The sequence below is a fragment of the Corapipo altera genome, unplaced genomic scaffold (assembly GCF_003945725.1).
Source record: "Corapipo altera isolate COAL_440 unplaced genomic scaffold, ASM394572v1 0, whole genome shotgun sequence".
Taxonomy (NCBI): Eukaryota; Metazoa; Chordata; class Aves; order Passeriformes; family Pipridae; genus Corapipo; species Corapipo altera.
Genome location: NW_020884872.1, coordinates 78,268,600 through 78,285,640, shown reverse-complemented (window position 1 = coordinate 78,285,640; position 17,041 = coordinate 78,268,600). Strand labels below are relative to the sequence as shown.

At 36.7% G+C, this 17,041-nt stretch overlaps 1 long non-coding RNA gene across 1 annotated transcript; it reads right to left on the bottom strand.

Annotated features, from left to right (window-relative positions):
* Positions 1–6,430: 6,430 nt before the first annotated feature.
* LOC113945586 lies at positions 6,431–16,652 on the bottom strand. The gene is made up of 3 exons (XR_003527134.1): positions 16,584–16,652; positions 15,126–15,184; positions 6,431–6,682 (listed from the first exon to the last, which is right to left on the bottom strand). It is a non-coding gene; the product is annotated as an uncharacterized LOC113945586 (long non-coding RNA).
* Positions 16,653–17,041: the final 389 nt, after the last annotated feature.

Below are 17,041 nucleotides of genomic sequence, written 5' to 3'. Positions count from 1 at the left end.
ATTAGGACACAATGCAAGCAGCCCACAGAAATGCTTCTAAATTTAGTTTTGGTAGAAGCAGTGTGTCCTTTCAATAACTTGCTGTAGAGGAATGCATAATCTGGAGATATGCTTTGATTTTTTCTTTTGTCTGTTTGCGTAGCGTGTAGAGTATCCCTCAGAAGAAGAAAGATTTTTTTATTAGCTTTACAACTGAAGCAAGGGATATATTTCTAATGAAAGAAAACCTTTACAAAGCAAAGGGGAGGGAACGGTAAAACAACTGAAATAAACCTCTTGCTGTCTCTCTTTCCAAATCTACTAAGGAAGACTTCTAGCTGAGGCTGGATGTACTTTCTGTGCAAAGAACCATGCAGAGAAAAGATGAAAAGTTCATCTTTTCTGTTAAAAGGAGTAATACAAGTGTAACTGGTTGCTTATACTGGCTCAGTGCCCAACATGATTAATGATGCTTTCAAAATGGTTTTAGAGGAGCACTTAAATTTGCCTTTATGAGTCTCATGTCTGTCAGTTTTCCAGTGCTTAGCCTGTTTATTTGACTGCCCTGTTGCTGAGAGCAAATCAGCATGCTAGGACAGAGGAATTTTCAATTTACTAGCTTATATGCTGTTAGATGGAAAAATTCCTGCCAAAACTCATATGAGAAAGGAAAAATGTGAACCTTGGAGTGGGAAATTAGCACCAGTAGTGATAAAACACATTTATTTGGTGACCAAGTATTAGCTACATTGATTAACATGTTCATGGTATACACTAAGTTTGAAACTTCCTTCCTTGTTTTCATTGTGTACAGGAAAAAATGGAGATTGTGGAAAGGTAGGTCAACCAGGAGTTAAGGCTGTGCATGGTGCTTATGTTTGGGACTGAATGGGTCCGTACTTTTGAAAACCAGACTGTAGTACTTAGTTTAATTCAAGTTCTTCCATACATGATATGGTGAACAGTATTGACAATCCCAAAATTATTTGAAATTAGTAATTCTGCATACAAAGAAGAGGCAGATAAATCGTACCATACATTTTAACTGACATCTTTTAAAAGACAATTTGCCCTGGACATAGGAGGACATTACCACTGGAGGAAACCTGTGTAAGCAATCCACTTCCACATCTAGCCAGCCTTCCTCACAATATTGAGCACTGGTTAACACAGGCTAGATGCCCCAGAGTGCAATCCACTCTTTGTGTAAGCTGTTTAAGTCTTAGTGTACATAAAGTGCTTCAAAATCTATCTGAAATGCACAAATTTCATTTTAAACTAAGAAGCAAATTTGTTCTTGATCTGTGTTTCCACAATTCTTGACCATTATAATAGTAACTTTCTTACCAGTTCTTTTAATTATATAGGACCTGATAAATTCTCAACTATTTCGAAGACTGAAATGTAGAGATGATCAATACCTTATGTTATTCAATAGTTACATTTCAAAGACAAAAAGAAAAAAAAAATCAATAAAATCTTTGCAATTATAGTTCTCCGTAAAAACTTCATGACTTTAGTTTGGTCAAAAATTTTTATTGATTGCAACTTTGTATATGTAATTCAAAAAATAAAATAATTTCAAATGAAAACCCAAAATATTCTTGTGCCATAACATCCTTAATGGACGTCTCCACTTTTTTCTTTTTTAAAATTTCTCAAAATTTTCACTTTTCACTAAGAATGTTAAGGTTCATAAGACCCAGGCACACTGTTAAAAGAAAATAATTATCTGAAAATCTTCAACGAGCTTAGCTACAATAAAAGTACTATTCAGCAATGGCATCCTTTAGTTTGAACAACTTGTTCCAGTGAGCTCCCTAAACTATCAAAGTAGATGATATACACACTGGCAGTGAATATTTATCACTTATTAATAGTTAATTAACAAATTCCTTCACTTGCTCCAGTTCTACTGGGATTTATCTGAAGAATTTATATTGGAGAATTTATATTGAAAAAAAATCTTGTTTCACTGATTTATGTTCTGAAGCTTTTGGAAGAAGTATCTTGCTGTTTCTAGGGAAAAAAAAAAAAAGAAAAAAACCCATAGAGATAAAAAAAAGACAGAGATTCTTCTCTAATACTCACTAATCTTCTAACATATTTATGGCAGATATTCCAACATCAGATAAATATCAACACTAATCTCCCCAACCACCAAGGATGAGACTCGAACTGGACAGTTTTAACCCCAGCATTTCCTTAGCAAGTTGGTACATAAAAATGAGGCAATAAATCATGAAAACAAACGAACTTTTGACTTCATCATAGAAAAAAACAATGAATAACAATGAAAAAGCTAATTTTAAAGAAGACAAACTCTGTACTGATAGACCTGTGGGGAAAAAAAAAAGAGAACTTTCATACATAAGGTGTTTCCTCAGGCATAACAATTTAGAGGAAAAGTGCAGAAATATATAAAAAGCAAAACAACATATCAAAGTATTGATCCCTTGTATTTTCACTACAAGGACGAGATGAATTTCTCCCTGAAGACCTTACTTTGGGAAGAAACTGTTAACTTTCTTTGAAACAGGAAGGATCTTGAAAAAAAGGCACTACTTCTGAAAATATAAACTTTGCAAGATCAATCCAAGAATACATTGTCTAATAGCAGCAATGTCCATAAATTCACTACCAGGTTCACAGTTTATAAATCAAGTTGAAAATTAGATGTCTAGGTCTCCAAACTTTCAAAAGACAGATGCAATAGAAGGGCTATCTATTGCTTTTAGGTCTCCACTGAAGAACGTATATCCAGAGGAAAAGAGCTAACTCCGATGGAAAAAAAAGGAAAGAACAGAAACTTTTTATTAAATGTGTCATGTAAGGACAAGGTAGGATTCCAATATATAAACCAAATATACATAAATCATATTAAAAAAAATAAAGACAATTCAAAAAAGAAATTAGATGCCAGTAATAAATGGAATCCATTCAAGGAAAAAAAAAGTGGGCTTGCCTTCCCAGAGACAAATGTTACTGAAATAATGAGGATTTCCTACCTTTACAGTCAAAGTTCAAATATGCAAAGAAGGTTGTTGAAAATATTAACAGATCTTTTTAAAAGAGGACAAGACTTTGCCAAAACAAGTCCATGCAGCAGACATTAATATGAAAGCTTTCAGTTAAAGATAACCCATATAAAGAGAGTTAAAAAGGACAACAGCTGTGGCCTGGAGATTTTCCTGTACGGCACGAGAGGCTGTCGCCACCACAGGGATTTTACACATCAGAGTAAGGCATATTTTCACTGTAAAATATCTCCTGATGACATATTGACCAGGTAGTATTTTAGCAAAATCTGTTATTGAAATACAGAAAGGGTCCCAAAGTCACGTGGACAGTGGGAATGGGTGTACAAGCACAGCACAGGGTAATTCCTCCATCTGTTTGCCTGGAGCTGCAGGAAGTACTGGTAATGAAGATGAAGAGAGAATCTCCCTCTCTTCCCTGCAGCAAATCTGCTCCTTCTGGACGTCGGTTTTATAGAATCCACTCATTATTCATCTTCATTAAGATGCAGGTTATACCAAAAGTAGAATTTGTTTTATGAACTTGGGCTGTGAACAGTCTTTAATAGAAAAGCACTATGAGATTCTTCTGTCTACATTTTAGGAATAAAGAGTCCCCGGCCAATGACAGTATCATTGACAACACTGTAAAAGCAACACAACTTTCCAGAGTTGTTATTCCATGCCCTGCATGATCTGAGACTAAAATAAATGGGCAAACTGATCAAGTGGACTAGATAAGTCAACAGTAAGGTGTACTGAAAACTAGCTGAAATTCTGGACTAACACTCATGTGATCAGCAGGATGAAGTCCAGCTGTGGTCCAGTCACTACTGGTGTGGCCCAGGGGTCAATACTGGGGCGAATACTGTGTAACATATTCACAGAGAACCTGGACAAAGAGACAGAATCCAGCCTCAGCACATTTGAAGATGATACAAAATTGGGAGGAGTGATAGATAGACCAGATGGATGTGCAGCCATTCAGAGGGACCACAAAAAGTTGGTAAAATGTGTTGACACAGGGAAATGCCAAGTTCTCCCTGGGAAGGAATAACCCCAAGCACCAGGGCTGGCAGGAGGAAAAGCAGTCCGGAAGAAAAAGACCTTGGGGTCCTTTGGATGCCAAGTTGACCATGAGCCAGCATTGGGCCCTCCATGGCAAAGGCACCCACAGAATCCGGGGCTGCATTATGAAGAACATTGCAGCAGGTTGAGGGAGGTGATTCTTCCCCACTGCTCAGCAGAGAGACAAGTTTCGAGTGCTGTGTCTAGTGGTGGGCTCCCCAGTACAAGTGGGACATGGACATGTAGAATAGAGTCCAGCAGAAGGCCATAAAGGTCATGAAGGTCTTGGAGCATTTGTCACATGATACGGGCTGTGAGAGCTAGGACTGTTAAGTCTGGAGAAGAAAAGGCGCAAGGGACTCTTATCAGTGTGTTATCTGATTGGGGGAGAGTAAAGAAGACAGATCCAAACTGTTCACAGTAGTGTTCTACAATGGACTGTAATTATGGGGTGCTATGATAAAGGCATAGTCATATCAGATTTGTTGTCACAAAGGACAGATCTTCATTTTAAAAAGTCACAAGTGCTAGAAATTAATTTCCTTACTTTTTGCCTTGTGACAGAAGGAAAGAAGCTATTTATGCTATTAAAAAAAAAAGTATAACTATGGCAGCACAAATTTCACCTTAATCTCCTTCAGCAAAGAAGTAGCAACTAAGAAACAAAATAATAGTCAGATGTAATACATAGGATGTTTCCAGTTAGTTCACTGCTGTAAAATATCCATAAGAAAAGTGATGTCATGCTGCATTAAGTATTTTCTTATTTTGTCTATATCAAAGTGGTTAAATTGGTGAATTTATAAAAAGAATTTATATAAATATAAAATATTTCATAGACAGAAGAGCAGCATATATTTCCCACTGTACATTTTCCTAATCTTCCATATTTTACACATACTGCTGACTTACAGCTATGCAAAACCCACCAATTTTCCCAAAACATTAACAAATCGATCATTTTTTATGCATTAAAATAAGAAATTTAGTAAAAGGAGAAAGACTTTGTACTCCATTTTCTATGGCTTCTAAACTTCTAAACGGCAAAATAAAATCTCTCTTCAGAGAGAGAAAAAGAGAAAAAAAAAAATAGAAAGAACTCAGATATAGCATTTATCCCTATACCAAATATTTCTGGAGCCCTAGTTAAGGAAGGTTCCAAAACATTCACCATTTCAAGTGAAAACAGAAATGTAACTCAACTTGGAAAAAAAAATATATATGAGAAGAGATGTGAAAAAAGTAATTTTACCACCATTAATGTGGGAGACAAAGTAGTAAAATCAATTCGTTTCAGCAAGACAAAAAAATTACTCTCAGTCATATCATTATTTATGTGATGCATATGCTTCGACCAGTGCAAATGGGAAATAATATCTTCATTAGAAACAGTATTTTTGAGGATAAAATAGTAGTACTTTCTTAAAACAACACACATTGAAGAAGAAGGATTATATATTTCTTGACATTTATACAGCTACAGAATGGCGCAATAGACAATGGGAAACATATCCCAAAAGCATGGCTGACTGGGACAGCGTGCAGGAGACCATGCATGGCCTCTTCTTCTTTATAAATGAATAAGCTAAGTCACATGGTGTTTGGGGCAGATTTAGCAGATGAGGAGTTGACTCAAAGGTTTTCCTTGTACAATACCAAGAAGGAATCATAAGAAATTGAAAGACATGTCAACATAACGAACTTTGAGTCTCACCACCCTTCAGGTGTGAAGAGAGATTTCATTTTCCTTCTTACTTGCTTTATAAAAATAATGTTTTTTCTTTTATTGCTCTAACATGAAGTAGCATATTGTAGCAAACAAGATACCAAATAAGATTGTATAACATGGTGATCAGACAACCAAACTTCCCTGGAAGTTTTCAAAACCAGGCTGGATGGGGCTTTCAGCAACCTGGAATAGGGGAAGGTGTCCCTGTCCACTGCAAGAGGGTTGTAACTAGATGATCTTTAATGTCCCTTCCAACCCAAGCCATTCTATGGTTCTGTCATTCTCTGGGCAACCTGTTCCAGTGCCTCACTAGCCTCACAGTAAAGCCAATGATGGCTTACAGGGACTGTCTCAGTTCAAAAGCAACAAAAGTGAAAAAAACAGTCCTATCAAGGGACATCCAAAGATAACCAGGACTGTACAAAAAGCTGGAAGAGCCACATGTAGGTGGCAAGCCACTAGCTAGCACTTGGGCACACTGATAGATTGGAATGAGTGTCCCGTTCCCCCAAATCCATGGTGCCAGACACACCTGGAACAGAGGAGTAAGGAGGGAGAGGAGTCTGTTATACCCAGACCACTTAAAAAAGTTTTAGATTTTATTTCACTGAATGGTGTGGTTCTTGTCATTAACCCACTTTAAATTCACACAAAATGGTTCTCTATTTGGTCTCCAGGCCACTGTTACCAGCATTGCTCAAGTTTCCTCAGAGAAGAAAGATTTTTATGGTCAATAAATGAAAATGTTGCTAAGCACTATTCAGTGATGGTCTTGGCTGGAGAACGATATTAAAGATGCACTAATCCTCCAGCTGGAGGTAGCTTTTTCTTCTTCTTCTTCTTGTGCTTCTTTTTAGATTTTGGGAGGTTTGGTTAGAAGCTTGCATATCTGTATGGGACAAAAGAGATAATTGTTCCAAGTGAGAGGTTAAAACATTAATAAATACAACACAAATCTATGCACCTAAACTGGCTAGAATATGTGAAGTGATTTCTTACTAGCATTGCATTGCCACATAAATATACTGACAGCCCTCTTTTTCTGAATCAATAATGACACTTCGTGGATAGCAAATTGTTTTTTATTTGTGAACAATTTATAACAAAAGTCTAGATCACATTCAGTATCTATTCACAAGCTTGAAGAAATACAGGTGACAAAAATTTAAGCTTGGCACTCATCTGTCTAGGTTAAATTATTACCTGCTTTCATTTTACTTGGGCACAGTTTACAAATCAACCTAAAGGGTAATATGGTTTTGGAGATAATATAATAGTATTATCTCCAAGATAGTTAAAGAATCTTTTAATTGTAAATCATCCACATATTCAGATTTATAATGAGGTAGACAAAAATATTAATTAATATGCCTTACTTTTGGATTTCAGAAGGATCTTTTCTTAAAGTTTCAAAAACAGTCTTGAATTCTCTGTCTCAGTGTGGGAGTCAATACGAGTAAAATAAGACACAGAAGTATAAACACTGCTTGAAAGAGCATCCCAAAGAGGCCTTTCTCTGTGTCCATATAAGCTACTGTGATAATGGAGTTCTATATTTAAAAGAAATTCTTTTACTGACTGAAAAGACCTAGAAAACCAGTATTTTCACTTTTCCCCTCTGTTTTTCTCCTCTCATTTTCTCCTTCCACATATATGATAATTAATCACCACTGCTGCCATATATGCCTGACAATGCATAGAACTTCCCTTAGTAAAGAATTGTCTCCCCCCACAGCTATTTTTTCACCACTCTGAAAATGCCATCTCTTCTCACATTCACAAAGTAATATTTCAGCACTCCTGAAGTTTTGGTCTTACTTATTTCCTTCAAATTGAACCATAAGAGAAACACATATTCTTTTCAAGGTAATTGAAAGTGTGGTAGCTGATCAATAGCTTTGGATTCTAAAAGATCTGGAGATTCAGATGAGTAGGGAAATTATCCACAGTAACAGAACTATAAATTAAGTCTCTTATGATTATAGATGCTGTCAAATTTAACTGACAGAATTTATCCTTCAAAAAATGCCAATAACCACACAATAACCACATTAGAATGCATGAGACTGGAATAAATCACTAAAATTGGTATGCTGGAAATGAGATTTAACTGGGGTCAATTTAATGTGTGAATGGAATACTCCTCAATACAGCTACCTATTAGTTCTTTTAGATTTATTATTTTCACTATTTATATAAGGGGCCTGTAAGATGGGGGCTCTGTCATCACATCTGCAAAAATGTGTACCATTGTGTCAAAAAGAAACAACCGGAACAAAACACCAAGATACTTACTTGACACTGTCATGTCAGGAGCTGAAACTTAATTGGTGCTACATTGCAGTTCAAAGATGAGTTAGTAGTTCTACAGACATCAGTGAGGCTTACAGAACTGACATGTAACAAAGTCAGATGAAGTCATCACACAAATACTTACATAAAGCAGAAATGTATCTAAAGGCAGTATTTGAAAAATCTGATGACAGTACAAGTTTGTCAGATGGCAGTGCTGCTAAACATGCTTTCCCAGAGTAATGGTTCCTGGTATGAACAATGGAAATTGAAAATTTAAAAAAATGCTGTTCATTTGTTTAATTCTTTGAATAATTTTGTCTTATCTTAGAAGATGCAGGATCTTCCTTTGATAATTCTTACTATTAGAGTATCTTTAGACTGTCTGAATGTTTTCTTTAACAAGGAAAGTTTGACTTTGTTCTAACTCTCTATAAGACCGTAAAGGAAAAGATTCACATATATATGTGTTCACATATTTTAAACATAAGGACTTTGAGAAAATAAAATTGTAGTATTTTGTCCTTCAAATATATCAATCACTTTCCATGATCAAGACTTCAAAAAGTTCAGAAATATTTAATGGTAATCTCTTTTCACACTACTAACCAATATACCATGCCTGGATGTATATTCCAGAGCCACACACTTAACTGTATCACACACCGACCTGATCACATTAATATCCTTTATGCTCTGGGCTATTAATCCATCAGTACAACACAACACAATTGAGATCTTCCCCTCTTACTTATACAGTATCATCAGACTGAGTAAGATAAAGCAGTTCTGACAGATCAGTGAACACCTGTAATGAAACCCTTTACTCTCCTTTAGCTACAATTTTATGTAAGAAATGTGGCTTCTCCTTGCCCCACAATTTTAGAATATTAGTGTTAGAATTTATCTTTATTTTTTTTCAACACACCTATTAGCTTCAGCAACATAATAGTCCTTGTGTTCAGGAGTGGGAAAAAAAAGATTATGTCAACCAAAAGTGGTTTAATTCCAGTTCAAGAATATCTTTTTTTTCTTTAAAAACATATGCAAGTCTAACTAGCGGTAGTTATTTTTGTTCCTTTTTTAAATTCTTCCATATCACACAGTTGTAAGCTTTAAATAACTTTAATAAGGCAGTCCTTCAAAATCTAGACACTGTGCTGGATGATGTAACTCCCGTTATGACATCAGTTTTCCTAACCTTAAAGCCTCTTCCATCTTGGCTACTGCCAGTGCCCAGCAGAGGGCGTTTTAGGACTGAGCTATGTGAATACAAAATGAAGAGACCGGCTGTTCTATCACAGTAGTTTGCTTACGTTGGAGGACTACAAGTTTGAGATGCTTAATAAATATTTGAATATAAACTGCAGTGTTTTCAACACAAATATCAGATCCATAGTATTTAAGCAAAATACCACATACAACAATTATTTTGTTAAGAGCTATGTTTTCAAACTTGTTTATTCTGCATATACTGAACTACTGTAAAACTGATGTTTAGACAGTTAAATGTATAGGCATTTTAAGACTTTATGTAAAATACACTTACAAAGCAGAAAGAACAATTAGCACAGAAGTCAGTGGTTGAAAGAGTTCATTCTAGCTAAAAATGCTTATTTCAGATATGTTAACATTTCAATTACATGTTCTTTATATAAATAATCTCACTATATAGGTATCAAGTTAAAACTAGTTTTATATATTGGCTGAATAAAACCACATCATAAGTTTATATTTTCCTAAATTACAAAATTCTTCAATAAAACTGTGTGACTTTCAGATGTGGTTCTTCAAAATCACCTGAAAAGTCTGACTTGAATAAATATTATAATATTTAATTGCCTAGTTCCTACAAGTTAGCACAAATTGGAACAAGTGCTAAAAGTGCAGCCTTACTGGATAACTTCAAAAGATGCACACCCAAATCTGTTTGCCTAAGTACATGCTCGATTACACCAGCTGGGCTTTTCAGACACAGATATTCAGTTACATGCCTTGATTTCAGCTTATAATTCTACTAATGGTGCTTATGCAACTTTATACTGTCCGTTTGGAGTCTCAGGCTACAGACTCAGCAGTCAGCCACAACTGTGCCCTGATTAACTTCTTTCTAAGGTTACATAGTTTCAGTTTGTGAGGCCAAATGACAGAGCTTCCTCTGCAGTTTCCACAAGCTCAGATTGAGGACAAAGGAGGGACTTACTAGTAATGTGACATGTGTGATCTCAGTGTCCAAGGATGTTGTCTACTAGGCCCTGGGACAAGGTTTCAGCATGGAAGAAGGGATCCATCATATCTCTTCTTTAGCCACCTAAGAAGCCATCTACTTCTCTGAGATAGATCTTCCACTGCATAAGCCTCCCTGTCAGAAGCACATATTCAGGATCATTGACAGTTTAAGCAATGGTATTAAAATTCTCACACACAAAGTATTACTCAGAGGAAGAACAGAATTCAAGTTGCAAGAAAATATTTCAAGATTTCATCATACCAGTAATCTAAACAACTATTTAATATCAGATAAGCAGTGCTGATATTAAAAAGGTAAAAAGCTCTGGAACCACAAGGACTACATGCTGGCCACAGTCGTTGCTTGCACTGCTAGCTGTCAATTATTTTAGGAGCAGAAAGTAGCTATGTAAAACAAGAAAAGTTTGTGACCTTGCTGATTTTTTTTTTTACAGAAAAGTGCAGTTTCCAGTTTACATATTTCCAAACAGTTTACCATCAAGAACCTGAAAAACCTGCTCTCATGTAAATCTGTCATAAAACAATACTACTCCTGGCAAGCTACAATCCTGGGGGAAATTCCCAGTCAAATGAGCTGAGCAATAACAATCTAATGAAAAGAAAACTGTAATAATGACAGAGAAAAAAGTAGAAAAAAGATGATAACTCAAAGGTATGCATGCCTGAGTTTGGGAGAGATGTGAAAAGAGGGAAGAGAAAGAAACATACACTCAAAAAACCTGAACAAACAGAAAAAAACAAAACAAAACAAAAAAAACCAACCCAAAACAATCAGGTTTTTCCTCCCACTGTGATCTAACTAAATGAGGAACCTGTTTAGGGTCACCTCCAAACTCCACCTAAATATTTTGACAACATTTTCAAATCTATGCCTACACTGTGCCCTTAAATCACCAGCACAGGAAACTCAATATTATTCTCAGTCACTTCAAGTGACAAGAGACCATGAAGTTCAAAGCACTGGATGAAATACTGGTTTTCTTAAGTAAAACCCTGGAAAAGTGGTTAGGGATGGAGAAAGATCTCTCAGGTGTAAGCTCACCTCACATTCAATGCAGCTTAACTCCTGGCTGCCAGTGAGAAGGACTGTTTCACTCTTCTGCCTGCAGTTGGCCATGCTTCCTTTAGATCTGTATGATGACTGTAATGCTAGGGGGTAAGCTGTGACCACCCCTCACTGACAGCAAGAACAGGCTGTCCCATAAGAGAAGATGTCTTTATCAAGCAGAGTATAGTTCTGCTGCACCTGCATAGTAGTACCACACACAGATAGCCCGGGCAGAAGAAGTAGAGTGGAGACAAGACTAAAAGGCAGGGCTCAGTTCCATCCAGAAGACAGTACTGGAGACAATCAATATTAAACATTGGTCAGAACCCATTCAGGAGACAAGGCCACAAACTACAACACAACTCAGATGAGAAGTGGTATTACAGACATGAGTTTAAGATGAGCTCCCTGACAATGTGCTGCAGCTATGGGTGAAGGTCCCAGGTGGGACTGGTCAGGACAGTTAAAGTACATTAGTTCTCTCAAGGAACTAATTTGTATCATGAAAAAATAAAGTACTAAGGAAGGCTGCACTATCACTAGGAACATCTGACTATATAAGAACAGGTTACTTGTCTCTACTCTCTTCAGTTTATGCACCAAAATCACTTATGATTTATAAATTAAAATATCACTAAAAGAACTAAATTGATGAGCTTATCTTAGCTTTCTATTGTGGAAAACAGTAGCTAGTGTTGATACCTTGACTCCCTCCCAGTCAGGTTTTAGGCAAATGATACACCAGGGAAATAATGGCAATATGTATTGCTTTATGTCCTCTTATCTACTGGTAGATCTTGCCAACTGGAATTGTGCATTAGTGTCTCACATGAGTAGTTGGAAAACATGATGAGGCATTTACAGCTGGCCTTTACCCCACGGTTAGTAAAAGAATAACAGACGCCTGCTTTGTTAAATCTGAAGAGTATGAGGCTGAGAGGATCTGAGCAATTGCCATAAAGTCACGAGTTCAAAACAGTGGAGTCAGACAACTATGGCATAAAGCTCTTCTGGGAGAGCGCATCTATGTGTCTGCCTACGTGTGTTGAGAGGAAGAAAAGTTTTTCTAAACTGAGAAGGGAACAAACAGGTGACTGGACCACTGTTTAGATTTTTGGATATAAGAAAAACTTTTGAGGAAGGCAGGGTAAAAGTAGAACTGAGGGGTTTGGAAAATCATAGCTAGGCTAATGAATTTATATTGTATTTCACTGGTTCTTTATTTTCAGCCAAACAACTTCAGGAAGGAGACTAGGAACCATGAATCACCAAGAAGAAAATGAGTACATACAATTTCCACAGGGATGAAAAAGGAGGTTGAAGGAGTGCAAGCTCTGTGATAGACACAACTTTAACTTCAGCTTCAAGGAACTTTGCTCTTGAAATAGCAGCAATTATTCTAAGCTGGATGTCTAATTCTATCCATGTAATGGATAGGGTATGTTTTTGAAAGGCATTCACAGCAATCAGTATCCTGGGTATAGCAGTGACTAAGCTAGGGATGGATACAACAATTTGACCAAAGATTCACTTTCTTATTACTTTTCCTCCAACATCTTACCATACAGACAGAGAAGGACTGAAACTTGAGAATAAAGTGAGCAGGCCCTTTGTGTCCCTGCTGGAGACTGGCCACTATCCAGCTCAACCACCAGTCAGGCATCCATAGGGTTGCAATTCTTTTTCCAAGCTGTGGCGCCAGAAGGCAGCTAAGGTCACCAAGTCCTGACAAATCACCTGATGTATCTCAGGACTGATTTATTACTATGTTGATGTAAATGCTTTAATACCAGGATGTACCAGTTATTCCAGCAGGCATTGGCCTTCCTTGGCAATTTGGATCCTAACAAGGGCCTAGTCCTGGATAGAGATTTTATCAAAACTTGGGTGTACAGCAGTACAGGGACAGGACAGGTATCTACCCATAAAGCATGTCCTCAAGGAAATCAGATCATCACTTCCCCAGAGAAATCCAGCACAACTTCCAGTTGATACCACTTCCTTCGCTACATCTGGATAGAAAAGATCAAGTTACTGCCCCTTAGATCACATCTGCATTTTATTCCAAATGTCTCATGGCTCACAGCTCTAATAACACACCAGCTTTCTTCCCAGACTATCTACTAGTAGTCAGAGTCATCCTTCCTGGCTTTGTAATTACAGACTGTGGGAGGACTTGGACTCCATAGCAGCCTTCGGAGTGCTTTGGTGTGAGAGGAGAGGTATGTCTTACCATCAGCTCAAAAGGTAGGGGATGTAAGGAAGTTGTACACCAGACTCTTGTTTTGACTATATGTAAGGAAGAGGGGAAGCAGCCATTAGGAACACGTGGCAAAAATAATTGGAGCTGGAGGTCTTAGATTCGGCAAGGCACATGACTGCTTGACTCTGTAGGGAGTGTTGGGAGATGTGGAATGAACTCTGGACTTTGGAGGATTGTCAGGGCACTTTGGTGCAGTTGTGCATTCAAATCCTTTGGGAACTTGACTGCAGAAGATGCTTAATTGAGATGTTAAATGTATCTAATAAAACCCAATACAAGAGGAAAACTTAAAATCACGCAAGATGTCAAATTACTCTGTGTAAAGGGTGTGTACCCCAAGAGGGTGTATTCAGATAAATCAATGAGATCTTATTTCTCAGGAAGCCATGCCAAGGAAGCAGAGTAATAAAACAAAAGAGGAATATCCACTCCTTGTTTGTTGTGGTAAAATACATAAATTGGAAATAAAAGCTGGAAAAGTCTGAAGACATTGCAGTAATAGAGGCCATAAAAAACAATCTGAAAAGTCTTGCATGAGTCAGACTTCCTGGCAGCCTCCCATGTGAGCGGTGAGGCCCAAGACTGTTTACCTCATAAGACAGCAAGCAGATAAGACTACGTAAGCGATGATTAAAGATATAAAGTGCCCAACATGTTGTGGGAACAAGGGACAGTCAAAAGCAGCCAGTCTCAGTGTAATGAAAATGTAAGGCAAATAGCCCACACAGACAATGAGTACTCATAGGTTCAAGGACTGAGAGTGTCACCAAACTGGCAGTGGTACTTCAGGTCTGTAGAAATGGAGAGAAGTCTAGTTGGACTCTGTCTTTCTGTGTGTAGGAATACTTTTTTTACATTAAACATAACATTGGGATACCAAAGAAAACAGAAAATGTTAAGCATGTAAACCAAAAGCAGCAAAATCGTGCCAGCACAGCAGCAATTTCATATACAATTACTGTAGTATATTACAGGTTTGCTAGCTGAATCAGCAGAGCTTTCAGAATGGAAACCCATGAAATGTAAATCTAAGTAAGGCTTATTTGCTACCCCACATGCCTTATTTTCTAGAACTACAAAAATCTGTTAGTAAAGACATGTGAAATAAAGACATGTTGTTAGACACAGGGTTTTGATTCATGATGTGCTTTAATTTTATGGTTCTAACCTTTTGGTTTTCCATGGTAAAGATCAAAAGAGTAATATACTAAGAAAACTTCTTTCTTTTTTGTGGTGGTCCGTTTTGCCTGAATCATCTGATATTTTTCAGAAAATGAGAAAAATATGTATTTTTCTGGTGGGTGGTATAGATCTTCATGGAAAGATCACATTGTTTGTTAACATCCCAAGAATGTGTGACATTCACTATATTATTGTAGCTTTTGTTAGATGTAATATTCCAAAACCATTTACAAATGTCCCTTTAATAAAAAAAATAAATACTGTAACTTCTCATTATAAGTAGCAGAGAATGCTTACCAGTAGACAGAGAAAAATTTTCTCCTCCATGTAAACTATTACTTGTTCATAAACTTTCTCTAAAAAAGCCAAAGAATACATGTTCAAATAAATTAATATGAAATTGCAGGGTGGTTAATGTAAAATAAAAAAATAAATCAATCAGAAACTGAAGATTGTAGCCTGAAATAAAGTAAACAAAACAAACAAAAAATCCCTACAGCAAAACACCAGAAAAACAAGAAATAAACATGAATTTAGCTTTAACTAAGCAGCTTCAGATGTTATGGATCATTCCAATAGAAATGTCATTGCAGCTGATATATATAAGGCTTAAATGAACAAGATTCCTCAATGAACCTTGCTCAATGAACAAGCAGTAGAAGCAGTCATGTTTTTTGTTTATCTTGAGCAAGGGTCATCCATTATATTTCTTTGAGTCAAAAAATCGTTATTTTCTTTCTAAGTCACGTGAACTGTTGTCTGTATTCAGCTGCTATATTTTTGTGCTGGTGAAAATTGGTTTGATACATGCTGGTCAAACTGATTCACTTTCAGAACTATCTCATTTAATTTAAGGAAGTTGAGAAAAAGCCAACAGCTGTAAGAAAAGGATTACCTGAAACACTGAATCTAATTTAACAGAATTGGTTTCCCCCCTGAATTTCAAAATAGCAATGGCACTAAAATTAGTTTTAGGCATGACAGTTCTTTATAGTTATGCCTGACTGTTATAGCAAAAGAAGAAGCAAACTTCACAGAGTTATAAAGGCATGATTCTTCAAGAGTAACCTGTAGTTTTTACTAAAGAATTATATTTTACATAACAGAAGCCCAAACCAACCTAACTTGATTTTTCCATGTAATCTATCCTTGGTGTATATTCATCATATTTTCCATGTTGGATTTTGTTTGTTTGTTTGTTTTTCATAACAAAAAGCAATATAGTATCTGACCTAAATCATTTAGGATACATTAAATGAATTACAAACATTAAAACCATAAAGACATTTTATGAAAGCTTTCTTCAAACTGCCTGAAAATTTATGGCAAAGGACTATTTCTATTGTCACTACAATGACACTTCCCCAGGGAAGTGGTAGAATCACTATCCCTGAAAGCGTTCAAACTGCACGTGGATTTGGTATTTGGGGATACTGTTTGTGGTGAACACTTTGATGTTAGGGAAATAGTTGGACTAGGTGATCTTCTATATTTCAACCATAATAAGTCTATGATTTGACCATGAAAGGAGAGCTCACTACCACAGCCTAATTTCCAGAAACTGCAAGTAGTAGGAAAAAAATTGAGGTACCTATACATGAAATTTTAGGAAACCTGAACTAAAGGCTTAAATGATTCTTAATGCAAGAAGCACACACATTTTACCAGTGAAGTTCCCTATGGTCCTAAACTAGAAGACACCCAACAAAGTAATCTGATGTACAAATCCTAAAACTCAGTCCACAAGACTCTTACCTAAATCCGCCCAGAAGTTTCTTTCAATAAAATTTTCCATGTCTCTCTGGCTTGCTTTCTGCACAGATCCAGACTACTGATTGGCTTGATGTTGTGGTTTAACCCTGGTTAACCCACAGTTCTTCACTAGCAACTGTGAAGAAAAATAACTCTACCCCATCCAAAACAAGCACACAGGCCTATAGTCACTTCTGTGCTAACCCTTGCAGAAATAATCAGTCGTGTTTTTTAACAACACAGATGATGGTTCAAAGAAGCCAGTGCAATAGAGTAGCCCAGCTTTATTTCATTTATGCCATTTCCTGGTACTGCTAAGATTTTTGTAAGGTTATTTCTCTGTTAGTATGTCTGATGCTCTGGGCTCATACAAAGGCAAGGGTAAAATAAAGGGCAGAATCACGCAGTTATGAGTGGGGAAGTGCACTGAACCACAGTCACTGAACAGCCTTTCAGCTCAG